Below are 9,274 nucleotides of genomic sequence, written 5' to 3' on the forward strand. Positions count from 1 at the left end.
GACAAAACAAAACAAAACAAAACAACTCAAAACAAACAAACAACCCTACAAAACCACTATTGGGTTCCTTCTGTGTTGACCATCTACTGAAGGCATTGGGGCCTCCTCTTAATGATGGTTTACATACTCAGTGAGCCTCCATTAGGATAAAATCTAATTTTTTCTTAGCAAGTGCTTGTCAGTTAGATATAGTTTCTTGGTTAGGTATGGGAGATCTTGTCAACTTGCTCCTCTCAGTACTATGACCATGTCTGGCTTGAATCTGTATAAGTCCTGCTCATGCTTCCATAGTCTCTGTAAGTTCATATGCGTGCCAGTCTTGTGGTGCCTAGAATAAACTGTTTCCTTGATGTCATCCATCCACTTTAGCTCTGCTAATCTTTCTGCTTCTTCTTCCTGAGTCCCAAGGGGAGGGGTTTGATGGAGATATCACATTTAGGACTAAGTGTTTCAAAGTATTTTACTCTTTGATGAATGATGAGTTGTGGATACCCTTATTACATGAGGAATTATCTCTGTTCATGACTGAGCAGGACACTGATTTATGGGAATAGTAGGATGTCATTTAGGGCAATTTAATTACTGCATTTTATTATCAGAACAATCGTGCCAGGTTTTCCCTTAGACTGATGGCCTATCTAGTCTCAGGTCACTCAAGCAGTGTCAGACATAGATAAGTTTTACTTCCTGACATGAGACTTAAATTCAATTAGATAGTAGTTGGTTACTCTCACAATTATTGCCATTATTAGTCCACCTTATTATGTAGAAAGGTCATTACTGAAGATTGCAGGCTTAGTAGCTGAGTTGATGGTTACCTTTTCCTCTGGTAGCTTGCACAGCACCTTCCAATACCATGAACACTACTCATTAGGAAATGAATACAGTATAAGAAAAAATGGGGCACTAAAATTATCTATTATTGGATTGGTATTAATTTGTGATTTTAATTATAGTCATATTCTTTTTATGAAACTGAGTACCCAGAGTGTGATATATATATATTTTTTAAGATTGTAATGTCTTCTTAGTTGACTGTTCTCTAAATTAGAATGAAGTGTCCTTTTTTATCTTTTCTGAATAGTTTTATTTTGAAGTGGATTTCATCAGATACAAGAATAGACACATGTGCTTTCTTCTTATTTCAATTGCTATTTTTATCCTTTCCCTTTACATTGGGAAGGATATTTAAAGTTATCTTTAAATTGGAGTTTCTGTAGACTACAGAAAGATGACTGTGCTTAGTAAACCATTCAGCTATTCTGTCTTTTGAAAGGAGAGTTGAGGCCATTATTAATTATAGTTATTACTGAACAGTGTGTTTATTCCACTCATTCATTTTTCTTTTTCTATTTATTTCATAAATAAGGAAAGTAAAATAGAAAAACAACGGGGGATAAGACAAGAACTCTGAGAGAGGAACATCAGTACATATAGGTAATATGGTGGGGAAATGCAAAAAGAGTGGGAGACTTTAATTAGGGTCAAGGTAGGGAAAGCAATATAGAAGGAGAAGCCTAGAAAGAAATGGGATAAATAACACTAAGGATACTTGAAACAGCAGTAAGAACTCACATTATTTCATCCTTACTTAAATGATATATAATACATATAAATTCCCACATATTATAAATGAAATTATACCATTTGAGATAACAATGCCTCCCCAAGAGCCATGTTCCCTGACAAAAGGCTCAATAATCTGTATAAGAAAAACCTCATTCTTGATGTTGGTCAGGGGAGTCTAAAAATCTCCCTAGACAATATAGACTTCTGTTTTGTTTCTGGTTGCCTCCCAGAGGCTGAAGGTAAGTCCCTATTTCTAAAGACACTATGCATATTGGATAAAGGACTCAAAGAATTCAAATGATATTTTATCTGATTGAATTTTCCTAGAGGACTGGCTTTTGTAGCCCCAGATGGTATTACATATTCTGCCAAGGGAAGGAAGGATTCAATAATTTTTCATAGTTGCAATGCATATGGACCATAGCAATGAATCTATAGCAAGAGATTCTTAAGAGTACAATAATGACATATATTTTTGTGGTTTTGTCTAAGTGGACTTAAGGTCAGATGAACAGGAAAGAAACTATACCTAGTACTGAAAACCTAGGCAAGTAGCCTTACCTAGAGAGATCATTGTTCTTAAGAGGAGAATCTACTACTGCAACTTTTTAAAAACCAATACAATTCCTAATTGTATTCTAAATATGAATTCTTATACCCATAGATAAATATAGCTCCTGCAACTCATTCAGGACATTTCTTTTATTAAAGGATGGAGACCAATTCAGAAAATTATAACTAGTCAAAATGAACAACTGAGCATGATGCTTTTGTTTCTATTTGATGAATATGCAATACTACTTCTCCACCTAAGGTGCAGGGAATACTGTGGAAGAGGGGAAAGAAAGATAGTATGAACTAGAGAAACGGGAAGACTGCTGCAAATTGTGTCCAAGATATGACATTGAATCTACACCTATGAAAAGTGCTGTTATGTAAACAAGACATGAATTACAACGCCAGTTGACATGCCATCATAGGTGGGTGAGATTTCATATTAAAGAACTATAGAAAACTAATGACTGTAGAGAGATGGAGAATTTATCTTCACTAGTGATGAGCCACTAAATTTTTATCCAATTGTGAGTGTTTGAATATGCTTGGCACAGGGAGTAGCAGTATTAGGAGGTGTGGTCTTATTGGCGGAAGTCTATCCCCATAGGGGTGGGCTTTGAGAGCTCCCACCTAGCTCCTGAGAATTCCCATCTTTTCCTGTTTCCCTTCAGAACAAGATGACTGTACCTGCTTGGAAGCTGTCATGCTTCCTGCTTTGATGATAATGGAATGAACCTCTGAACTCATAAGCTAGCCTCAATTAAATGTTGTGCTTTATAAGAGTTTCCTTGGTCATTGTGTGTCTTCACAACAATGGAAATCCAACTTAAGACAGAAATTGGTGATAGAGACTTAGAAAGGCCTGACCATGCTTTTGTTTGGAGGAATGTGGATTTTGAGAGCTTGGATTTAGAAGGCCATGGGATGTTTAAGTGGGGCTTAAGAGAACATCTTAGGAGGAACATGGAAAGCATTGGTGCTAAGGATGATTTGAAATGTACAGACCTGGTCCAAGATGTTTTATTGGAGAAGAATGGTAGTATGTGGCCTCCAGGCTGTTTTTGTGATATTTTGGTGAAGAACATGGCTGCTTTTTGCCATTATCTAAAGAGCCTGCCTGAGGCAAAAGTGAAGAAATTTAGATTAATCAGTTTGACAAATTAAGTCTCAAAATAGCTTGGTATAAATTCTGTTGTGTGGTTACAAAGTCTACTCTTATAAAGAGCTTTTTGATGAAAAGGAGCAAGCATCAAAAGGAAAAGTACATGTTCAGAGAATAAAGAGGCACCAAGAATTAAAATGGAACTGAATTCTACATACAAGGAGATAAACAGATTAAGGGAGTGGTGACTTCAAGGCAAGATCCCACCTAGCTAAGCTTATTGTTCATAATTCTGGAGTTGAACAAATACTTAGTTATTTTGAATTTTGGAATTTTAATCTGAAATGAACAACAATCCAGAAATGGAGAGCACACTGTGATTCATATTTTGAGGCAGGAAGACACAGGTTTTTGATTTAGACCTTGAAGAATAGTGGTCATATAAAGCTTTGGCCCAGGCATGGTGGTACACACCCTTAATCCCAGGAGATAAGGGTAAACAGATCTTCAAGTTGAAGACCAGCCTGTGACAGAGCAAGTTATAGGTGAAGAAATGCTTAAATCCAGGTGTGGTGGTCCTGCTTTTAATCCCAGCATTCAGGAATCAGACCCATGCAGATCTCTGAGTTCAATGTCCATATACAGAGCAAGTTTCAGAACAGCCAAGCTTAGGCAGTAAAGGAGTTGGAAAAGAGAAAATTGATTACATAGAACAAGAAGGGCAATGTTCCAGGTCTAGCAAGCAGCAGAACTCAGCAGTTTGGCCATGTGGCTCTGGCTTTAGTGTCCATAATAGAAGAGACTACTGGATAATTGATGATAGTGATCTGGAGCTAAGAAGTAAGCAATCATCATGAAGAGACCAGCATCAATAAGGTGAAATCTGGGAAGTGTTTTCTGAGAGCACAGAGAAGCTGTGTTCCAGAAATATCCAAGGTTATAACTTGTACTGCAGCTACACTTGGTAATATGTAAGAATCACCCAAATTTTCTTGTATGAAGGAGTCCTGTAAAGAAGTTGAGGCTTGGTACCATAAAAAGAGCCTATTGGTGAAGCCTATTTGCAATGGAAGATTCTAGTGAATTTGAGATGCCAGTACCATGGGATGATCACCAAGAACAGTAGCATCAGTAGTGTGGAGTCAACTGGAGCCTAGAATGCTACAGAGGGCAGAGCTGGAGAAGTGACCCACATCCTTTGGAGGATCTCAGAAAATCATGAGTGGATCTAAGCCATTGCAAGAAGGTATAAAGTTGAAGTTACCTTGAATACCTCAAGATTTTAGAGATGTCAGAGCCATGGGATACCTGCTGAGTAAAGTTGATAACAGAGAGTTAAACCAGCCAAAGAGAAAGAATTATACTGTAGTCAATACAGCTGAAAGGATTTGGAGATCTGAAGAGTACTTTAATCTCAGATATGGTGATGTAGAGTTTGGAATTTGTCCAACTAGTTTTCTATCTTGCTTTGGTCCAGTATTTCTTCACCATGATATTTTGGAATGGTGATGTATATCCTACATAATGATGTATGTAATCTGTATTTTGATTTTGATTTCTTTGATGATTACAGTTATGAAATTGAATGAATCTCAGGAGAGACTTGGAATTTTAGACTTTTAATATTGTTGAGACTGTTATAGACCATGAGACTTTTGCAGTAGGACTAGATGTATTTTGGGTTTTGCTATGGCTAGGTATGGACTCCTACAGTCTAATTAATATCTTTGAATAAGTCTATGGAGGCCAGGGAGTGGAATGTGGTGGTTTGAATTTGCTTGGGCCAGGGAGTGGCACTATTAGGAGGTGTGGCCTTTTTGGAGGATGTGTGTCACTGGGGAGGTGGATTTTGAGAGCTTGCTCCTAGCTACCTGGGATGCCAGTCTTCTCTTCTTCCCCTTGAGAGCAAGATGTAGAACTCTCAGCTCCTCCAGCACCATGCCTGACTGGATGTTGCTATGCTTCCTATCTTGATGAGAATGAACTTAACCTCTGAACCTGTAAGCTAGCCCTAATTAAATGTTCTTTATAAGAGTTGCCTTGGTCATGGTGTCTCTTCACAGCAATGGAAACCCAAACTAAGGCACCAATGGCAAGTATTGAGCCCATAAATTATATACATATAGGCAAGATTTAACTGACTTAGTAGATTACTTTTATATATGTACACACCCACACGTGCATGCACATACACATATACACAAGTAAATACATGCACATATATTTGAAAAGCATAATAAATGTGTGTGTGTGGGGTAAAATGGAAGGAACTGGAAAGATAAGAAGATATGAGAAGTGATATAAACATAATTAAACTTCTATATTTTAAAAATAAATTAGAAAAATTAAAGTGAGACAAATAAAAATCTGTTTATATACACATATCCTCTTTTAAAAATTATAAATATATTTTTAAATCATGGGTTGAGAGGTGGTGGCTCACACCTTTATTTATTTATTTTTATTGGATATTTTATTTATTTACTTTCCCCCTTCCCAGTTTCCCCTCCAGAAATCCCCTATTACATCCCCCCTTCACTTGCTTCTATGAGGATGCTCCTCCACCCTGCCTCCCTACCCTGGGATTCCCCTACACTGAGGTATCAAGCCTTCACAGGACCAAGGTTCTCTTCTCCCATTGATGACAACAAGACCATCTTCTGCTACATTTGCTGCTGGAGCCATGGGTTGCTCCTTGTGTACTCTTTGGTTGGTAGTTTAGTCCCTGGGCACTCTAGGGGGTCTGGTTGGTTGACATTGTTGTTCTTCCTATGGGGTTGCAAACCCATTCAGCTCCTCCTATCCTTTCTCTAACTCCTCCATTGGGGACCCTGTACTCAGTCCAATGGTTCACTGTGAGCAAATGCAATGCCTCTGTATTTGTCAGGCTCTGGCAGATCCTCTCAGGAGACAGCTATATCATGCTCCAATCAGCACAGCACTTCTTGGCATCTACAATAATGTCTGGGATTGGTGTCTGTATATGGAATGGATCCCCAGTTGAGGCAGTCTCTGGATGGCCTTTTCTTCACACACACTTGTTTTAATAACATATCTCATGTGTAAAGATTATGAAACTAATCTATATTGTCGAGAAAAATTGAAAATTAATAAAAATATTAATAATTAATAAAGAGGATATTGTAACTGATCTTATCAACAACTCATTACATTTTGATATTTTATTTGTTTTTCCATGATTATGAATACCAGTATATGGCATACTTTTTTTTTCAATTTATGACTCATTCTCCTATAAAACACAATGCTAGGTACTATATTTCCAAAGGAATACACTACTTCTAAACTTTTAGTGTTGTTCAGGCAGTCTATTCTATGTTCTGCGTCTCTATGTGCACTTCACAGCTTGACTCTTTGACATCATCATCTACATTCCATTGTCAAAGCATATTAAAAAGAATGGAATTTTATCTCTATTTCCTATTTGGTCAAACTCATAATTTCTTTTTTTATTGAATGGCACATCACAAGTTTCTCCAGCCAGAAATTTTATTCATGGATATCCAGTGCCCAAATAATAGGCTTTCATAGTCCATGAATCAGTCATACCAAACTCAGCTGGCTTTAAAGACTGCATGATATATTTGGAGAGCCTGGGCACAGTTCCCATATGCATTGTAAGAACTGATAAGTATGTCATAGCTTAATCCACTTGGCAGCTTGTAAATTCTTTTTGATATGAATTGATAAATGTAGGCTATTTTAAAGAGTGATAAAAATAGGACACAGACAACAATGTGAGGTAAATGTACAACAATGGGGATATCTTTTTAATTCAAAATAGGGGTATTCAACTCTGTAGTAATTAGAATTACTTGGGAACTTGTAGGTAACAGTATTATAGAAAAATTCCATTTTAGTTTTCAAATATACATACTACCATATTCATTATGAAGGATTAGATAGGTGTCCATGTTGTTTTCATGACATTCAATAATCTTTCATTTTAATATCACTAAAATAAACCAGGAATATTTAACATGCATGACTGATTCTTGCATGCCTACTTTATTTTTAACTCCATTACCAAATATGAAGAATAATTTGAAGTGTATAAAATAACTGTGATTAAATAAAAGTTCACTAAGGAAAGTACACACAGACATTACACATATAAAGAATAAATTCATACAAAAGTTATGTAACACAGTCCTTTCACTGGAGCTATGGAACTAATATCTATGTATTTAAATTTCAATGAATATACTAGTTTAAGTAAGGATCATCTAGTAATTAAAATGAGCACACCAGGATAATTTCTACAATGGAAATTGACTTTTGGGATACCTTGGCAAGAAGAGTAGGATAGATGGTAGAATCTAGAGCAAACCATTGTTGTATAACCTTAATTATATAAAGAAACTTGAGTCATTGGTCAGATGTAGTGATTTATTTTGCTGTTTTAAGGAAAAAAAGTACAGAAATAATGGGAAAAGGCAAAAAGAGTTTCCATGAAATATGAGGCTTAATGATTTAATAGGAAGTAGGCAGGAAAATTTTTTCCTTTGGTGGGTGGTTAAACATAATTTTTTAAATGGAGATAATTAATGTTCAATTTGAATGGCTTGCAAATTGTTGTATGAACTGCTCTATCTTCCTTCCAAATGTTGATTGTATTACACTCTTGAATGCTTTATGAAAGTTTCTGCATAAAAATCAGGGAGCTGAGCCAAATTTGTAATATATGGATTTTGGCAGGACAAAAAAGAACAGATGATGGAGTTGAGATGAAGATGAATGAATTAATTCAGGAAATAGTCTCAAAGATTTTTTTCATAAGTCATGGCATTAGTGGTGTGTGTTTTTCAGTTCAACATGGGAATCTAAGAAATAATCCCTTTACTTGCCATTCAACATACACAAAGATCTGCACATTTCTTTATTAATATTTTAATATGTGTTGGGTCATACTGATTGCCTGGCTTAGTATCTACTTTTTTCATTGATTATAATATCATAAACATGTTCCTGCATCTCTTTTCTTTGAGAACAAGCATTTAAAACTATCTACAATAACAACAACCACAACTACAATAGCAAAGATGAGTAGGCAAAGCAGGTAGCTTCCCAGGGCTTTAAAGACTTCCTTAGTAGCTAATATTTAGATCTACCTTAGAAATAATGTACCAATTCAAAGATACTCATCAGAACTCAAGGGAAAGTAAGGTGATCTACACAGACTTTAAAAGCCTGCTTCAAACTCTCCTAGGGATTTCTGAATCCTCCAAGGTACTACTTGTAACCCTCCTGGCAGATTTACATCTTTTCTTGGTGTGTAGTGTATGATGAGTTTTTTAAAATTTCACATCTTTATTCTATTACCTTAGTGTACACATTCATTAGTGTTACAAAAACTTCATATGAGGCCAAATAAGTATTTGACACCCTGCCCCTAGAGGTGTTGTAGGTGTGACTGCCATGTCACATGTGTGTCAGTAGGTGGCAGAAAGGAGAGAGGCTATGCCTATGCTCAGTATTCTGACCCTTGAACATCTGAATTAGCAGCCTAACATTTCCTGAAAAAAGTGAGCCTAAAATGACCACTAATCTGGAAACAGGGTACCTGGACAGGGAGGTAGACTGAAGTGACTACCATTCTGGTGTAATAGGTCCAAATGGGCTCCAAGAGTGGGGATCGAGCAGTAGACAAGGTGAACCCTACCTGAGACAGAAGCAGACAATGCTTGCACTTGAGCAGACTTGATGAGCAGTGTGCCTGAGATGACCACCAGATCAGTACTGCAAAGGCCTAGTGGAGTAGATCATGACTGAGATGACCCTTGCCCAGTCTCATACTGCATGAGCAGGGCATAGCCCTACTGAGACCACTCCAGAGATGACTTCAGATACTCAAAGATCCTGGGTGCCAGTAAGAGAAGCAAATAAGTGCTGGAGAAATAGGAGAGAAAGACATAGAAGGATATGGTCACAATGAAGAGAGGCAGAACTAGAAACTTAAGGGTAATGAGGAACAGCCTGATGTGAATAGCTGGTAATGCTATCTGGACAATGAGTTCTTGGCCTGTG

At 36.9% G+C, this 9,274-nt stretch overlaps 1 non-coding gene across 1 annotated transcript; it reads left to right on the forward strand.

Annotated features, from left to right (window-relative positions):
* Positions 1 to 8,632: 8,632 nt before the first annotated feature.
* On the forward strand, positions 8,633 to 8,761 carry LOC116097304. The gene has a single exon (XR_004121347.1). It is a non-coding gene; the product is annotated as a small nucleolar RNA SNORA17 (small nucleolar RNA).
* The last annotated feature ends 513 nt before the right edge of the window (positions 8,762 to 9,274 follow it).

This window comes from Mastomys coucha, unplaced genomic scaffold (genome assembly GCF_008632895.1).
Source record: "Mastomys coucha isolate ucsf_1 unplaced genomic scaffold, UCSF_Mcou_1 pScaffold18, whole genome shotgun sequence".
Lineage (NCBI taxonomy): Eukaryota > Metazoa > Chordata > Mammalia > Rodentia > Muridae > Mastomys > Mastomys coucha.